The sequence below is a fragment of the Alexandromys fortis genome, unplaced genomic scaffold (genome assembly GCF_014885135.2).
Source record: "Alexandromys fortis isolate MF-2015 unplaced genomic scaffold, M_Fortis_MF-2015_v1.1 scaffold_10, whole genome shotgun sequence".
NCBI lineage: Eukaryota > Metazoa > Chordata > Mammalia > Rodentia > Cricetidae > Alexandromys > Alexandromys fortis.
Genome location: NW_026067895.1, coordinates 13,028,074 through 13,046,921, shown reverse-complemented (window position 1 = coordinate 13,046,921; position 18,848 = coordinate 13,028,074). Strand labels below are relative to the sequence as shown.

At 42.8% G+C, this 18,848-nt stretch overlaps 1 protein-coding gene and 1 long non-coding RNA gene across 3 annotated transcripts in view; both read left to right on the top strand.

The window, feature by feature from the left end:
• Glis3 (GLIS family zinc finger 3) overlaps positions 1-18,848 on the top strand; it is a 425,456-nt gene that overhangs the window by 96,979 nt on the left and 309,629 nt on the right. The gene's annotated exons all lie outside the window — the stretch shown is intronic.
• Positions 4,751-9,345, top strand: LOC126512081 (uncharacterized). The gene is made up of 3 exons (XR_007594906.1): positions 4,751-5,137; positions 5,168-5,221; positions 5,306-9,345. It is a non-coding gene; the product is annotated as an uncharacterized lncRNA (long non-coding RNA).

The following is an 18,848-nucleotide window of genomic DNA, read 5'->3' as shown; positions in this document are numbered from 1 at the left end:
GCTTTTGTCAAAGATTTTAGATCATGTGATAACTTATCAATCCATCAAAGGTCATGCTAAGTGATATAAATAGTTCTTGTCTTAGATAGGGGATATTTTTAACTAAACAACAAGGATCTTTGTTTCAGATTTTGAAGTCTATATCTTATTTTTAATTGAAGTGAATGAAGCTTATTCCATCTGTATTTTTCTTTTCTTTTTTTAACACTAAAAAAGGGAAGTTCAAGGTTGAAGTTGGAGATAACGTGATAGGATAAATTTTAATTTAACCTCTAAAAATGTCTAGCGGGTTATCATTCCTAGGCTTGAATTTAAAATATGTAATGGTTAACTCATGATCAATAATTAAGGTATTGATCAGTGTTTTGTTAATAAAAAACCTATTTTTATCTCGCGGTTCTGTTCAATGTTACATATGAATATATTTGCAAACACCAGTATGTAATGTCACGTCCACCCCTACAGGATTGAATTGCAACATATAGCCTTTCAATGATAGCTGTTGTATTTCAACAGTGAATGTATGGTTTTTGAAACATAACCTCTCAGGTGGTATCGATAAGGTTGCTTTCTACCACATTCTAATGTGGTGTCAAATCTCATTCTTACACAGAAGCTTGATCATGTCCATATGAGACTTTGTGTGACCACCTGAACATACTTTCTATTGTGATGTCTCAATTAAATAACAGCCATTTGATCCATTTATTAATTTTCTCTGTTGTGTTGTTCCCCTCAGGACAAAATCAGAAATGAACTCTACTTTGTATCTGTGACAGACATCTTTTTGCTGTTCTTGCTTGTGTGGGCTTTTGGTAATTATCTTCAAACCACACAGTGTGAATATACAGGGTAGGTCATATAGGCCAGAGGTAGCCTTCCGAAGCCTTTGTAGTGTGAGGAGTGGACTTCCAGCTGTGTGTTTTCCTCAAGAATAAGCCTATCCAAGAGCAATGTGAGGTTAAGGCAAGGAATGAACTGCAAGTACAGTTGCTATGTGTCTAGAGGTCAAGACTGAAGTCTGTAAGTCTGTGCATGGATTATTGAGTTGTGTGTTTCCCAAGGGATCCCATTCCTTTGTTTTAGATTATATGGTTTTGGAAAACTGATTCCAACTCTTGACCAACCCTGCTTGACACATCCCAGCACAATAGACGTATGTGGTCTCCCATAGGTAAGAGAATTGGATCCAGTAGAGACGCTTGTCTGCAAATTCTCTTTGATTGTGTTTCAGAGCTTGCTAGAAAATAATCTTTTCTAGAAAACTTTCCTGTATCTGCTTTTACCCAACTGGATCCAAACGTTTGTCTTGTCTCTTGTCACTGGATGCTTCTCAGAGGTGGGACTCCTGTGGACTGATGTTGCCGCCATTTTCTCCAGTGTGAACAGCGTAATTACTACCTAAATGAAATGCAAAACAAATGGAAATTTTTTGAGGATTGACATTTTCCAGAAACTCTCTGTTCTTTGTATTTTTTATTTATATTCATTTATTTCACACAGGTGTATACCATATTCTGGCCACCCACATTCTGCCGCCTCCTTTTCTGTCCCTCTGTATCTCCTCCAGTTACTAAGGCCCCATCCCATTTTCATGCCTTTCGGTCTTGTTTTTAGTTTTTCTTGTTTTGTGATCCATTGGGTTTAACCAGGGATACTTGTATGTCTGTGAGTGTGGAACTATCTACTGGACCGTGAGCAACTACCTTACCAGTGACTACATCACTGCAACAGTGGCTTCTTCTTGCTCAGCAGCTGTTAACTGTCAGTAGCTCCCCTGTACAGGTATTTGGGGAGATCAGCCTCTCTCTCATCTATGACTGAATGTTTAAGGGCTCAGTCTTGTGTATGCCCCATGTAGGCTGCCAAAGCTGTTGTGACTATCATGTATGCTGTGGCCTTGTGATGCCCATAAGACACAGAAGAACTTGCTTGTTTTTAATGTACCCTCTCTCTCTCCATTTGCATATGAAGTCATTGTGTTTAATGACTATTCTCTGACTGTCCTTTATATGCTTGTGGTTTATCTTTGCTTTGATATAACTTCAGAGTTGGTAGAAAAGTCATATGACCAATACACAAATTCTCATATTTGTTACTCAGATTGTTCAAATATATTTTCAATGTTTTATGCATCATCTTTTGTCCATTCTGGCTTATTGGGAGTAAGCTACATACACCACACTCCTTTACTCCAGTATGGTTTAGTGGCTCCATTAAAAGAGAACATTCTCTTAGGTGAGTGCAGCAGAAATGCAAAACCAGGAGCTTGGCACCAGTGCACAGCGTGACATCCTGACTCTAGTGGTCTCACTGTTGTCCCCCATGCAGTCTTTACAGTCACACAGTACATAAGTGGCAGCTGGGCCATGACTACCCTGATCCTAAACTCATTCTCTGACATTAGTGAGTTTCAACCTCACTAAGCCAAAATGAGACCTTGCGACTTCATGCTTGACAACACCATGCCATGACATTTTCTGAAAGCCTCAGTAAACTCCAGCCTTTCAAATCTGTGTAGTAACTCCTGGAATCTGGGACTAGTAATGGTGGTAGTTTTTTTGTTTAAAGGTCAGTGAACATAAAATGCAATTTTTTTTTTATCACTCAATGCTTTCCTTGTGTCCTCCAGGCAATAAAAGTCTCATTTATGGCATTCAAATTTAGAGAACCCCTCCCAGTTGACCATGTTGGACACCAGCAGAACATGTGTCCAGCAGTTAGCTGACACTGGAGAGTCCTGAAATGAAGAGACAGGAGACACAGCTGTCTTGTCTTTTCTGTTGAAGATGATGGTGATGCTCTTTGACTCCATCAAGAAAAATAATGACAAGAGCTGCTTTGTGAGACCATCAGCTCACCACGTGCAGTGTCCCACCATGACACCGTGATTTGCAATGGCGTCCTGGCTGTCTAACAAAGAGCCAGGCTAATGGGACGTTTCAGGGGTTAGGCCTAACCAGGTATCTGGGCTTCTGCCCATTTCATTTAGTTCATCATTTAATTTATTGTAGGCATCCCAGTGTGGCCTCTGGCATTAAAGAGAACATAATACTACAGAATGTTCAACTTGAAAGAGAATTTGGCGTTGCTCAAAGGTTTGGAGGACAATTACAACCCTCATAAAAACAGAAAACGATACATAAATCTTTTCTACAGGAAAGTGTTGGCTTATTTCTCAAAATGTTTCTATTACTTAATAATATGAGTATCAGAGCCTTTGTTCAGCACATAATGTTCAGGATAATTTGGTAGACATGAACTAAAGATCCTTTAAACAACTTGCTTTTATCACAATTCAATTTTCTTCCTCTATTCAGGCGTAGTGACATTCATTTAGTGACTTTGTGGTGGGAACATTTCTTTGCATGTAATATACAGAACCACTCAAGTGTAGTCTGTTTTGGATCATTATTCATCTCTTTGGGCTTTCTTGGATGGAACAAACACAGTCCAGTTAACAGCCCCAAGTCAAAAATATCTGAAAAGCGTAACTCGCCTTATATGTATTATTTAAAAAATGCCTTATTTTTGGATATGCTTTAGAGAATGATTTACAATAGAGAGTTAGTATGAAACATTAGCAACTTGTGTTTGTATTTTGGGGAGAGAGGAGAGAGAGAACACAGTTAGGAAGAACTCCCTGTGAAGGGTTTCCATGAAAACCTTTGCTATTAAGGAGTGTAAAGAGAGGCTACGCCTAACCATACCAGTTACGTTATCTCTAGTTATCTCTAGAGCCAGCATGCTCCTTCTGTGTGCTGTTCCTGGCTGTGGCCTTTAGTGTGTCCTCATCTGAACTGACATTCTCACGCTACTTGGCCAGACCAAAAGTGACCTCTTAAAGAAAATTCTTCGACAGAAGAAACTCAAGGAAACATGAAAAGATCCAAGAGACACAGGAGAGATTTCAAAACAAAACAAAACAAAAAACAGATAAAAGAGCCAGCCTCTGTGTTAGGAGACAAGCAAGCAAGAAAGCACTTTTATTGGTGTTGGAGAGATATAAAAGAGAACCCCAAGTAGTAGAAGAACATGGATCAGTAATGATGTTACAGTCCCAGTCTCCAATCCTGTGGCTTTCCCCCTTTACCGGTGATGCGACCTCCTTGAATAAATTATATTATCTCCCTGGCTCTTACTTCACATGCATACCTGGCGTGTCCTACATCCATTCATCAAGTGTATTTTGGTCACCTCGGCTGCAGCAGTACACTGCCATGCACTGGAGCTCTCCGAGGTTTAGAAGCGGCTAGACTCGTGACTGAGAGCCATGTGAGAACCTGTGTGGTCACTTAGCAGTGTCTAGCAAAGAGTAGACAAAGAGTGCATCTCTTCCCATTTCTGTTTGGCGTCTCTGCCTTCAGGGGAGAGGGGGAATCCAGACATGACTGAAGAGTGTAGTGAAATAAGTTGTTATTAATCGCCTTCCGAACTGAAGCTCTTATCAGGAACTGTCATAGTCTGGACTGTGACCAGTTACAGATAGAATTCTGTGGCATCTGCGCCGGGCTGAGTCACCACACATGAGCTCTTACTCTGGCATTGCCAGGAACCTTCTGCTCTTGAACGGTTTTCTTGATCTCTGTGGGAGTCATTTCTCTTAGTGGCACAGCAAGTTCATTAGGTGAGCCCTCTTCTCTTCTTCTGATCCTATTGATTCTATGTACATTAGTTCATAGCACACGGTGTGTGTGTGTGTGTGTGTGTGTGTGTGTGCACGTGTGTGTGTATCTGTGTGTCTATCTGTCAGTGTAGGTAGATAGGTAGGTGGGCTCACCTGTATGCATGTACGTGTGAGCCACAAGTTGATCCTGGATATTTTCCTCCATGGCTCTCCAGCTTGTTTTTTGAGCAAGGTCTCTCCGTGAACTCATAATTCAACATTTGGGCTAGAATGGCTGTGCAGCCAGTCCCTGGGGTTTGTTCCTCATTGCAGCTATTACAGACACGTAACAATGGGCCCAGCTTTTACTTGGGTGCTGAGAATCCAAACTTATGCTTGTCAGCAAGTGCTTTACTGTCTGAGCACCCTCTCAATCTGTGACTGCACTTTCGGTTTTTCTTCTTCAGTCAGTGTTAGGTATGTGTTTTTCCATCAGCCAGTGTTAGGTGTGTGTTTCTCTGTCAATGTTAGGTGTGTGTTTTTCTGTCTTGTCAGTGTTAGGTGTGTGTTTTTCCATCAGTCAGTGTTAGGTGTGTGTTTTTCTGTCAATGTTAGGTATGTGTTTTTCCATCAGCCAGTGTTAGGTGTGTGTTTCTCTGTCAATGTTAGGTGTGTGTTTTTCTGTCTTGTCAGTGTTAGGTGTGTGTTTTTCCATCAGTCAGTGTTAGGTGTGTGTTTTTCTGTCTGACAGTGTTAGGTGTGTGTTTTTCCATCAGCCAGTGTTAGGTTTGTGTTTCTTTTCTATCGGCTCTAGTGTTAAGTATGTGTTTTTCTGTCTGTCAGAGTTAGGTGTATTTTATTTTAATTTTTTTCTTTTTCCATATTTGGTCTTCCCATATAAGAAGGATTCGGCTTTGGTTTTTAAAACTTGATCTGGTTGCTTAGCACACTTCTTCCTGATGACTTTCCCATTAGGACAGATAACAGAGGAGAGAGAAGTGGAAGGAAGAAGGGATAACTGACTGTACATTGTGTCTCCTTGACGAAAGGGCAGGAAACTGAGTTCCCTGTTCTTTTGTGAGAATGCACGAGACTGAGGACATTATTTCCAAATATTGTTAACCAATTGCTGCTTTGATTTCTAGCCACAGTCCTTAATTCAAATGATATAATAGTAAAAAACGAAACTGGAAGGGACATTAATGGTCCTTTGGGAATCTGCAAAGCTGAAGCCCTAGACTGAGAAGAGAGGGGCTCTTTGTCAGCGTGTGCCACTGACCAGCAGTCAGGCTGGACCATCCGTTCAGATCCCAGCACAGACCTCCTCTGTCACTATTACACAGCAGCTTATTCTCATGGTCTATTCTTCATGCTTATTTAAGCCTCCTAGGTGACCAAACAGCACATGTCTCCATTTATGGTAAAAATCATCCATCCCTCGGTTTCCTCATCATAAAGTCTGTTAGCCTTAAAAGGATGCTCCCAGTATCCCCCGTTACTGAAAACTCTATTTTCTAGTCTTCCAAGTATCATAGAAGTTCTAAGTAAATCTGAGATGCCGTGACTGCATCTCATCCACAGACCTCTTGTGATTTTATTGTTTCTTAATAAATGTAACAATCATTTCACACAGACTTTAATGATTCACAGTAGCACAGACACTGTGTATGTTAGTCCCTGTCACGGTAACAAAACGCCTGAGATGACAACTAAAAAAGAAGAAAGGTTTATGATTCTCACTCTTGGAGGTTTCACCACACGCCCATTGACTCCATTCCTTTTGGATCTGGTGAGGCCGGCAGGGTATTATGATGGGAGCAGCAGGCAGAGAGAGCCTTCACCCCATGGCCAGAGCGAATGAGAGACAGACAAAGAGTTGAGAGTCCCCTAATCCCTTCAAGGACATGCTCCTAATGACCTAGTTCACTTCCAGTCAACCCCATCTCTTAAAGGTTCCTCTGTCACCCAGCAATGCCACGGGCTGGGGACCATGGCTTCAACAAATGGGCCTCTGGAGGAGTATTTAAGATTTGAACTGTAGTATAGTGTCAGGCACTTTCCTGGAGAGCAGTTGTTGTTTTCCCCCCTATTCCAGAGAGAAACTTGGAGATTTACACAGTTTTGTGCTTCTGTGGACGTTCAGGTGAAGTGAACAGTAGTCTAAGAGTTAAAGCCACATGGTCTTGTTGCAGAGTCTGTGTCTTTCGACATTGTGTGATTCCCTGCACCTTGCTTCCTTCAGGGTCCTGTACCACTCCCTCAACGTGCAATCCGCCTTTACATACTTCCTCCTGGTCTGTTGTCAATTTCCTATCTCTTTACAGTCCTAAGCCCTGTTGATTCTGAATGCCAGCCCTGTCCTTTGTCTCCAAGTCCAGATTTCTGAGCAGTTTCAGTTGCATTGAACACACTGTGCTTACTGATCCTCCTTGATCCTAGTCAAAGAACCTCTTCCTGGCTTTCTTTCCCATCTACCTGCCTGTAGTTCTGTGTAGATGTTCGTGCAGGTGGTTCACAGTTCACTCAAGACAAGGTAGTCCCTTGGGTGGACAGTGGAGGGAGGGGATCGTTAGAGGCCTTTTTGAGTTTTCTGGGAGACATCCTAGCTCTAGGCCAGAAGTATAGAGCTGAATACTGAAGACGTTTTTGATAACAGTTACCTGTAAACAGGTAAGAAGTATTTTTTCCCCTATGGAAAATACCACACTTTTTTTTACAAGGACAGATGGTATCTTCTTCCCTTTGGGAATTCATGGACACATTTTTGTCAAAAAGAAAGCTGAAGAGATAATATTGGAAAGAGCCAACACGCTTTGTGAGAGGGCCCTCCAGCCTCCATTCTGCATCTGTAAAGACAGCCGTGAGGACACGCTCTTACATACGAGAAAAGCAAGCCCACGGCAGTTTCTGTAAGTTCCAATGACCCAGTGCATCCAGCTACAGTAATCGCTTGAAAAGGAAACCAAGACCAAAATTTGGAAGGAATCTCTCCCCACTCCCTAGTTCCAGCTGCTCGGCTATCTTTGGTTTAAACAGTACTATTTCTGTCAGGGTACAGCATCTCTTTGTTTCTTTGAAGCCTGGGCTTTGCTTTGCTTGGAAGTGTTCATCTGGTTTTCACTCCCTTCCTCTCTTATCCATATTTTTTTTTGTTGTTTTCAAATAAGCCTTTCACTTTGTACAACATTTTTTTTGCTTCCCGATATTATTTGTCTCTTGCTCATAGGATGTTCTTTGCCATCTAATTTTAGATCACACATAATGCCTGAGAAGCAGCCTCTCTTTTGGAGGAATAAACACCATGGTTAAGATGTCACTTCTCATAAATCAGCATTGGAGAAGATGAAGACAGCTGTGGTAGGGGAGCGGGGGCCAGGAACTCACAAAGTCTGACCCTTTCAAAGTCGACTTAATCCTCCTCTTATCCCTGTCTACTGCAGTCTTGGAGAGTGGAAGGGCCCTCTTTAACATGAAGAAATGAGCTTTTGCATTGTTTGCCTTTGTCACAACAACAAAAGCTCTGGAAAATTCCAATTAATTAGCAAGCCTTGGGCTAATGAAAGAATAAAACCGAAAGAGAAATGCTCTGAGCTCTCAGAGAGGCGTAAGCATGTGAGCACAATGCCGATTTCAAATATTTGGGGCTGTTTGTATAATTTTCCCAGGGTTGGCCTTCCTGAGCCTCACGGCGATAAGACGCGAGAGACAAGAACCAGGATTTGTCAGAGTTAGGCTGCAATAACACGACTGGCTTTTAAGGACAGTAAGTGACCCACCGTCATTTGAAGAAGGCAGTTAAATGTGAGCTCACACGCTCAGGGAAATTAAAACCAGAAAGAAGAGCTTTGTGCGTTTGTATTTAGAGGAAGACACGAGGATTAGGTCAATGTGAAGAAGATTATGAATTAAGTTTAAATTTAATTATTAGGAAGGGCCAGGAAATCGCTACACTATTGTAGAACTGATTGAAGATTTGCACCTAATAAGGCTACAGACATGGGCGATGATGAAAACCTCCGAAATCACTCCTTTGTTGTCTTCATATTTTATGCAAATTATTATTATCATTATTATTATTAATCATCTCATCTCGAAATCACTACAATCTAACATACTGATTGTGCCTGTTCTGGGCATCCTTCGTCATTCTTCAACAGCGCTGTTGAGACTGTAGACATTCTGTGTTGATGTGATTAAAGATTTTCACTTTGTGTTTGTGCTTGAGGATTTTTTTCCAACTCTGCTTTCTTCATGGAGAACATGGAGGATGACGAAGCTCCTAAATGGCGGCTTACATGGATTAGTGATGGATCCAGGTTTGAATCTAGGCAGCCAACTTTTGGTGTCCTCAGTCTGTCCTACCTTGCTATGCTGGCTATGGAATACAGTTTAACTGTGACGGCAGAAATCAGGCCAGAGAGGTTAGATGCTACCAAATTGAACTTGAAGCCCGTGAGTTGGCGGCTTTATCCTCAGCTTGTTGTCTACTTGCTTCTATCATCATGGACTAATCACTCATCATTCCTGGCATGTCTATTTCTTGAACAAGCTTGTCCTTGGATGATAGCTAAGATATTTTCAGGTTTGAGCATACCACCGAGTGAGGAAGCAGGTAAATGAAAGAACTTTTGAGGCTTGAAGTGCTTGTGTACTCTTGAAATGCATTAGACCCAAGTTCTAAGCATATCTACATTCAAAGTACTTTATATGGTAGGACTTGGTGTCTTTCTCATGATGATAATGGCATTGCATGTGTAGAGTTTCTCACATGGTGCATGGATGTTTCTCATATCTAACGCATCTGGGTGGTGAGTGTTGGGTAGAGGCTCTCTTCTTAGGGAACTGGGTTAATAGAGGAGATTAATTGATGAAAAATATCTTGATACGACTGCATCGATATGTTTGCATGGCTGAACATTGGATGATTGGCATAACTGGTGAGAACAGTTCAGTCCGAAATGAGTAAGCTCTGGTGGGTCTCCTGTTAGTTTAGTTCATTGAGTTATTTACTTTTCCTTAATCTTTTACCCCTAGGTTATTTGTCTGAAAAATGTTTCTCATAGGCTTTGTGAAAGGTGACTTAGAAATGATGTGGTTATATGCAGTTGACCATACTGTGTTCCACCACCCAGAGGTTCATGCCTTAAGTTTCAGAATATGATTTTAGTTTCAAGTAGTCTCCGTGACATTGTTTAGTTAAAAGCTGATACCATGCTGGATCGGGATGTGACCTAATACAGTGATGGTCATTCTAAAAAGGAGGGAAGTTTAGACACAGGCACAGAAATAAGAATGCCACCGTCTACAGAATACACAGAATGGGAGATGATGTGTTGACAGAGGGAGAGACTGGAGGGACGTGAGGAAGGACGGAGCAAGGCTGCCAGCAATTTCTGGACGCCAGGATGAAGTAAGAAAGAATCCCTTAGAGCCTTCAGAGAGAGAATGACCAGCAAACACATGGATTTAGGGCTTCTGGAACTCCTCGGGAATAACGTTCTGTTGCTCCTGTTGCCTGCTGGGCTAAGCCCCGGAACACCTAACATAGCAAGACGGGTTACCTTGCCTTCGATGGGTTTGGAAAACAGTGAGAAAGACAAGTGGACATCAAGAGAAACAAAGGGAAAAGATGAAGGGGGTATCCATTGTCATCATGGTCCCTTGTTCTGGGGCACGCAGAAGTACTTTTTGCTTGGTGTATACTCAGAACAAGTGCTTGGAATTGGCAAGACAGAATTTGATGAAAGAGACTTACAATCTATTAGTGTTTGACTTTCATAATGTCAGTACACTTTAAGTAACAAGGACTATTCCCACAGTGACTGTTAGGAGAAGGACCCATTACCTTACTTCTCAGCGGATTTAAGTAAGCTTGCGACTCCATCTGCATGATCCCAGAAACAAACAAAAGAAAGCTATCCGTGAATATTAACTTACCTATATAGGAGACTGGAAAGCACCAAGTTCCTTAGACTTTCAGACTTTTGTTTGGAAATGGGGATACATCTTGAAATCCTAACGAGAAATGAGTCTCAGCCATCTCGGAGGTAACGACTTTGCGGAAAACAACCGTGATAGACCAATAAGACACAGCCGTCAAGCAGGCTTGGGCTCTGCGGACTCAGTTTGTCCCAGAAAAAGCTCCAAGTGAAGACAGCTCGTGAATTCTGTCGTCGGGCTGTGAGGCCCGTATCGCATGTCACTTCGCTTTGTTTTTAACATGTGGCTCAAGCCCCACCAGACCTGCTGCTGTGTGGGAGATGTACTTTCTGACAAAATAAGGCATTTTCCTGGCATCAGACCCCTTTGGAATTTTTACTGGTGTGCATAAACCCAGCAAGCTTGTGTTTCCCACACATATCCAATGTAGTCACTCTGGCTTTGTAGATTTATAATGGTCTCGAAGCCTGTCAGAGCCAACCTGGTGAGGTGGTCTTGAGGCCTGTCAGAGCCAACCTGGTGAAGTCTTCATCATTACCAAGAGGTATTTAGAGGAAATGAAACCAGGCGCCGTTCATCCATTATGCAGAATTTGCCTCTTATCTACCACAGGCAAAGCAGATAGGCCAAATTTGGAAGTACTGAAATGTGTTTTCGCATGGAAATGAAAGTGCTCCTAACAGGCTGTCCCTCTTCCCTCCTTCTCGCCATCCATCATGATAACAAAGCTCCGCCGCGAGAGTTCATTTATGTTACTCTGTGTTTAGAGACTCGATGATGGTGATGATGATGACAGCGATCGCTCGATGGTGAATATTAGTGTTCGTTTTTGGCCCTCCACTAGTGGTCGAGTTGAAGTACTCCTTAAATAAACACCAGGGCAAGAGAAAGCAACTCTGAGCTCCCTTTGGAAGCCCTTTCTGCTTCTGCTCTGAGCTCCTACTCCTTGCCTCCTAAACATGTTTTCCTGTTGGCCACTCGAAGGATCAGTGAAACCACACGGACACCCTCACAGCACAACCCATTGTCTCTGGTGTGAAAATAGATACAACGGCCTTCTCCAGCATGTAAGGGGCTCTTGTGAGTTAGCATTATATAGAAAGAATAAAGGGTGCTATGCTCCAGTGGCCTGAGAAAAGTAAGGAAGTATACAGAATGATAGAAAAGTCTGCCGGGTGTGTCCTCCAGCGCTTTGGGTGATGGTCCACTGGGCTCCTTCATCGAACCCACATCAGGGGCTATGTAGTAGGTCTGGGACTATGTGCTAGAGATACGGACTCCAGCGAATCGCAAGCTATACTCACTGCGAGACTGCTCTGTAGAGTTGAGTCGGGCAGATTTATCCGGCACCTCTACTCCAACTTCTGCTTTCCTTCCTTCTGGGCTTCCTGCTTATTAGGTCAGGTCAGTTTAACATTATAGTCTTTTTACTTAGCCACTGTCTATTCTTGGGACTTTCCACTCCTCTCCTAAGTTCTTTCACAGCTGTTTGTCCCTCTATTTTCAGCTCAGGTTATGAACCACAGGTTGTACCTGCCAACTCGCCCTACAGTCGTCATGCCAACCGATGTGTGGCGTTTCCTCTATGGAACTTACCTTTGTTTGAAATGGTCTTTCTCCTTTGTCCATCTACTTGCTTTAGTGAGTACCCCGATACTGCATGGAAGTGGCCGGGGAGGGATCTTTATCCCCAGCAGTGCCTTTTTAGGTGTATGAATGGGGTGGAAGAACGAATGACTGACATTCTGTAGGGAACATGTGAGCCACAGGCAAGAAACTGAGTGACAAATTCCGCACATGAGCAGGTGAAGCACGGTGTCATTACAGAACTGGACAAGTCAATGGCCTGGGAGGCAAGAGAAGTAGAAGGTCCTGTTCATATGCCAATGCCCTTTCTCGTTGCTCCTGGCCTCCCTGTTCAGACACACCTGCCCTGGAATTCAGTGATCAGTCCAGACAACTTTCTGCTAGGGTGGGTGTTCAGGGCCCAGCAACTGAACCCCTGCCCTCTTTGGAAAAATTGAAAATGCAAAGAAAACATGATTATTGAAAACAGTCTGTCGTGCTGTGGAAAGTCGCTAAAAGTTTCTTTCCAATAAGAAGGAATTTAGAATTGATGTAACGGAGAAAAGGAGCTTATGAAACATCAGTAGGCATTCTTGACAAAATAAAAATAGAAGCTTAAAAGATGCATCGTTTTTGGAAGAGAAAAGAAAGGCTTTTTCCCTTCTACTGTAAGAAAATATGTGTGGATGAGGCATGCATGTTAAACTATAGAATAAAATTTGCATATTACTTCAGGGTACTGCAGCCGTGGCAGTTGGGCTTTGTCAGCCCTGATAGACACACTTGCAATATACACACCCATTAACAAGATTATCGCTTGAAGAGACAGTCCTATTTCTACTGAAAATGTTCTTCTTTTTTGAGGATAAAATTTATTGATACTTAATGAAGCGTGAGGTGTCTAAATGAACCATGAAAGCAATAGCTAAACTAATTAACTGCAGATAAAGGCTCCCAGAATACATATGTGATGTAGGCTGTGTGCTTATCCATCGTGCCTGGTTACACTGACATCTTTGATAACACGCTCCTTATACATGCTTTGGGGTAGCAAAGTCTCCTGTTGTGCACGCGCTACAGGAAGAAACATTCATTTAGATTTCTGTAAATATGGATAGGGTCTTTAAGTCAAGCGCTATGGGGTTTATAGGTTATAATTTGGTAGCGTCAAGAGAGTAACGACAATGTATTATTTCCACACACTTGATTTGAGTTTCTATGTTGTTTCCTTCAGGGATAAATTACTCCCTGGTTCTAAAAATACTCATTTTCCTACTTCCTCCCCCCCCCCCGTCCCAAAGAGAGACCAAGGGTGCTTAAAAGACCCAGTGTGAATGTTTTCTTGTACAATAAATAGGAGCCTTGTACAACATGTAGACCCTTTTCAACTGCATACAAAAATAACTCTACGAGTGTTAGCTAGAAGGTATGCAAAATCAAGTCCTGCTTTGACAGCAAGCCGTGTCAGTTTGTGAGGCAGGCGACTTAAATAAATAGAGTGACTAATAATGCTGACCTTAACCAGTTCAGCCATTGTCTCCCTGGTGGGTCAGTGTCTTAGGCATAGGCACTTACTCCCGCAGGTACTGCAGATGGAGTTTTCAGCAGGCGGATTATAATCCTGCGGGTACTTTTCTCAGAACATTCATTTACAAATGAAGACATCAGAGAGGCATGAAGACCTGTAGGGTCCGCTAGAGGCAGGAGGCAGCACGCTCACATATGTTTGAACATAGTTTTGCCAGCTTGGTTGTACATCAGTAGTTCCTAAGGGCTTGAAAATACCTACGTGAATTCACCATCACCAGAGTTTCTGATTTAGGGTGGGGGCCTAAGAATGTTCATGTCTAGTAAATTGCATGATGATGCTGAAGCTGTTGGCTCCAACACTAAACCCTGTGGACTACTGGGAGCATGTAGAAGCTAAAGTGGAGATGGGCGGGCAGTTTTCAGGACTTTCTTGGGTGAAGTCGTGACCATGTAGTAGAGGTCTCACATACATTACAAATTTTTGTTCATATGTATGCGTTTATGTGGGTTTGTGCAGATGACTGCAGAGGCCAGAAGGTGGCACCAGATTCCCTCTGGAAGTGGAGTTACAGGGGTGGTTGTGTGCTGTCCACGTGGATGCTAGGAACTGAAATGGAGCCTTCCAGAAGAGCAGCATGTGCTCTTTACCACTGAGCCGTGTCTCTGACTGCTTGTCTCAGACACTTGCTGGATGTCCAGTCTTTTCTTTTTCCTTCCTAAAGAATGCTTCTGTTCTTTTCTAAGGTATCCAGGCCTTTCTCATAGATAAGGACATTTTCACAAACCATTATATGAGTTTTCTTAGGATGACACAAAGAAATGTCTGTTCACCCTAAAATGGGAAAGCAAAGCGACATTTCTCTCCAAATCCAGTTTGATGAACCGGTGAGTTTATTTTGGGGTTACTTACATGATCACGGGTGACTCAAAGGTTAGACCAATAGGAAGTTTGTCAACTTACAGAAGATGAAGCCACTGAAGAATCCCGTCCATAGCATGGGTGGACTGTTAAAGAACTGGACTACTGAAGAGTCCTCTGGGCAGCTCAGGAGCTGCTCCAGGACCTAGGGTGCTCCTGCTTCCAGTGGAGCGTGATGTGGAGGAGAAGCTCTGGTGAGGGTCTCATGGAGAAGGTTTGAGAGCTTCTTCAGCCTTCTTGCTTCCTTGTCAATGAGCATGATCCCAGGAGGGTCTCATGGCAGTATTCAGCAGCTTCCTTCCAAGATGGCAGTGGTCTTGTCCAGTCTGAAGGAAACAGACTCACCACTGCAGTATATAGGGCTACCCTTAACAAGGACATTAGGTGGAGCTCAGAAGAAGGTATTTCAGATCGTTCTTGGTGGGTTGAAGGCTGTAGGGACATAAAATTTAGGTCGGAACTTACTTTAGCCATATGATCCACGTAATCTGTCTGCTCCTGAAGTATCTGTGCTCCAGCCACATCACAAATGATAACACTTTTGCTTCCCATTTCTCTATACCCAACCCAGGGCTCTTACCCACTAGACAGTGTTCCTTGTACTCAGAGAAATGATAAAGGTGTGGGACTCTGCACTTCTATTCTTTTGTTCACTGGGAACAGTGCTACATCTTATGCTCACCCAGAATCCTTCCCTCTGCCGGGTTCACCTCACCTGTTGATGTGGTGGGCCTCAGATGCTGCTTAATATATTGAGAGACTGCCAGGCAATGGTGGCACACGCCTTTAAACTCAGCACTTGGGAGGCAGAGGCAGGCGGATCTCAGTGTGTTCGAGACTAGTCTGGTCTACTGAGTAAGTTCCAGGACAGCTGGTATTGTTATACAGAGAAATCCTGTCTCGAAAAACCAACCAGCCAACCAGCCAGCCAGCCAACCAACCAACCAAATAAATAAAATAGAAATCCGAGAGACCAACAATGAATAGGAATGGCAGGGGCATTGCACTAGGAAGGACTGAGACCCAGTTAGAGAGTGAGGAGAAAGGAGGACTCTTCTTTCTCAGGGAATGCTGGGAACAATTTATTACTCTCATGTGGGAGAGTAGAAGAGTGAAGGGAGGCTTCAGTATGGTGCCAGGCTTGTGTTTTTATTTATTTATTTATTTTGAAACAGGGCCTAGTAAACCAGCTGGTCTGTGACATGACATCCTCCTGCCTCAGCTTCCTGTGTGCTGAGGTTATAGGTATGTGGCACCATGCCTAGTTGGACTTGAGTTTTGAAAGTCCTGCTCCATCTTAAACTGGAATGGTAGATTCTGGGATTTATTTGGGTTATGCATGATTAAACATGCTAATTGGTCTAGGTCTGCTGAGATAGTTCAGAGGGTGAAGGTGTTTACTGACCAGCCCGATGACCCAAGTTTTATCTCAGGAATCCCCACGGTTGAAGGAATGAGCTGACTCCAGCAAATTGTCCTCTGACTTCCATATGTGGGAAATAAATAAAAACAATAAAAACAAAACATTATATTTTTAATGTTGAGTTGTAGGGAGCAATGATCTGAAATCGTGGTTTTCAAAGCAGAGTTACAAAGGACTTAACTTTGTACCATTTGGGAACTAGATACAAATGCTTAGCTTGCACCCCATCTACTGGGTCAGACACTTTGCAGAGCCTCAGTAGTCTGGGTCTGTGTTTTTCCAAGCCGTCCAGCATGCTTTGAGAGGCAGGGCATGGGGGAACCTTCTGAAGGAACAGCAGCCATTCTGACTGATCAAGAGCCACAAACCCAGGAAGACTTCTGGTGAACAGATGGCTAGTGGGTAATGTCTTGTATGTAGGATTTCCCCACTACCCACTGTATCTGAAAGCCTATGAAAGCAGGGCGTTGTGGGAAGTAAGACTAATCCCAGCACTCATGTCGAGTAGGAGAGCTGAGAGGTCCAGACACGGCTGGGCTGCCTAGCGAATTCCAGGTCAGACTGGACTGTGGAGCGAGAGACTGTGTCTCAGATAATCAGTGAGGCCTATAGACTCCAGAAACATGGTGAGCTCAGCATGGACAGAAAACGAAGGGGTGAACGTCTGAGCCGGCGCCAAGAGAGCTAGCGGAGTTCCCGTACTGGACAACTGCACAGGAAGGAATCTACGGCTCGACTGGGACAGGAGCCTGGGAAAGAACCGGCTGTGGAATGGGTCACTGACTCCCGGGTCACTGGCTGCAGGACATTGCTTATTCTCTTGCTTTTTTATCTTTTGGCACTAACTTGCTAGCATGTGACCTTGTTCGTCTTTACCTAGCATTTCATTATTATTTCTTTCTTTAAATAGAATTTTGCCTTAAAAAAAAAGAAGCCTGCGTGTTTGCTGTGAAAGATTTTAAATACTAAATATAGTGTAAAATAAAATGACCTGTTAGTACTTCTACTAACTATCATTAATGTTTTAGGCTGGAAATTTATGTGTATGTATTGTGATTCTACTCTCAGAAAAGTTTTAGATTCTATTCCCTCACAGTGTATTATGAGGTCCATCAAGTACTTCAGTGTTCTTGAAAATATTTTTTTTAAGTTCAGAAGAATTTTTTTTATCACAAGTATTATATTTAAACTGCAGTTTATTTCATCAAGGACTTTTTAAAATTAAAATTATGTCATCTCAAGCAGCACATAAGTTATTGAGCAAACCTTTGATTATTTCTTCAGATTATGGAGTCAAGTGAATATTCTAAGTACCCTTTATCATGCTAAGAAGTTCCTTCCCAAAGGTTTATATCACACATTACACTGTCAGCTCAACCTGCTTGCAGAAGCTTGTCTGTTTTTGTCTCATCTGTTGGGTCCTTCTTTTAGAATCTATTTAAATCCTAAAATGCCTGTCATTAGTTTTGATTTATAGAAAACCTCGCCCTATCCCATCCTTAAGTGCTTTTTTATATAGTATGGTAGTTTTTTCCTAGTCTTCTGACTCTCACAGTATTTATCTTTGTCTGTGCATCCCAAATGAAATAAAAATTCAAATACATCTCTGTTTAGTTGTTTTACATTTTGCTTGTACTATTTTCTTGTTATTTTCCTGGGTGATGTCTGAAGCCTTAGCTCTCATCCCCTGTGCTTTTCTGGTGTGTGGCTGTAATTCCGTGGCCAGTAAAAAGAGTCCATTTCTTTAGCCTTCTGAATCTCGATGCTTCTTGAGACTGGTGTGGCCTGTCACAAAGTAGAAGTGTCTGTGCCTCTTGCCTGTATTTAATGTTGTGTGGGGGTACATGAGGGTGGACATACTCATCCACACTTGAATATTTGGAGGGCAAAGGTCAACAACATTAGGTATCTTGCACTATCTCTCTCTACTTATCTTGTTGAAGGAGGATTTCCCACAGAATCAGAAGCTCATGTTTCAGTTAGACTGCAGTCCAGTGAGTCCCCCAGCCGCTATGTGTCTCTGCTTTCTTAGCTCTGAGCTTCACAGGTAAAGGCTGCTGGAGCCAGTTTCTAGATGGGCGTTGAGACTCTGAGGTCACATCTGAATGTTGGTACAGCAAGCGCTTTAATGCCCTGTCCCCCACCAAGCCATCTCTCTTTCATTCCCCACGTCAGCCAACTCCCAAGCCCCTTCGGCATGGCTCTTAACTGATGTGCAAGGTTCTGCTTCCACCCCTGGGAATCTGCCACCGTGCCCCGAGAAGCCCAAGTCAGGTGCCATGGCCGTGTGTTCCCACTCATGGCACAAAGCGAACCCAGTGTTGACACCCAGCATCCTCCGCAGGGAGAAGCGAGAGACTTTAGATAGCCATCCAGCCTTCACATTGCAGCCTTAGCTAACAGGTGACGTCAGTGTCCTGGAGCAGCCCACAGAACCATGGAATCCCGAGAGCCATAGAAGACAATAGGTTAATGCTTTAAGAATGCTAAGGTACAGAGTGGCCTTCTTCCATCTACCACAGCAGTGGATGGTCAGCTCATTTATAATGTAAGTATAAAATTAACTCTGATTTTCCCCTTAAGCTGTACCACACGATTGCCCTTCCACTTTTACCGATCCCTTTCCTTATTAGTTTGTAACGTCCTCGTGTGCTGATTACTGCGTATCTGAGGCCATGCTCTTACGATTCTGTTCTGTGTTAATGTTTAAGGAGTCCTTTTTAACCTCTTGTGACATACAACATACCTCCCTGTAATTAAATATCAGTAACGCAGAAGCTGAGACTGCATTAAACTATAAGATAGTTTGGAAGAATCAACATAGATTGCTATTTTTATTTTCCACTTTTTGGAATGTGTATATA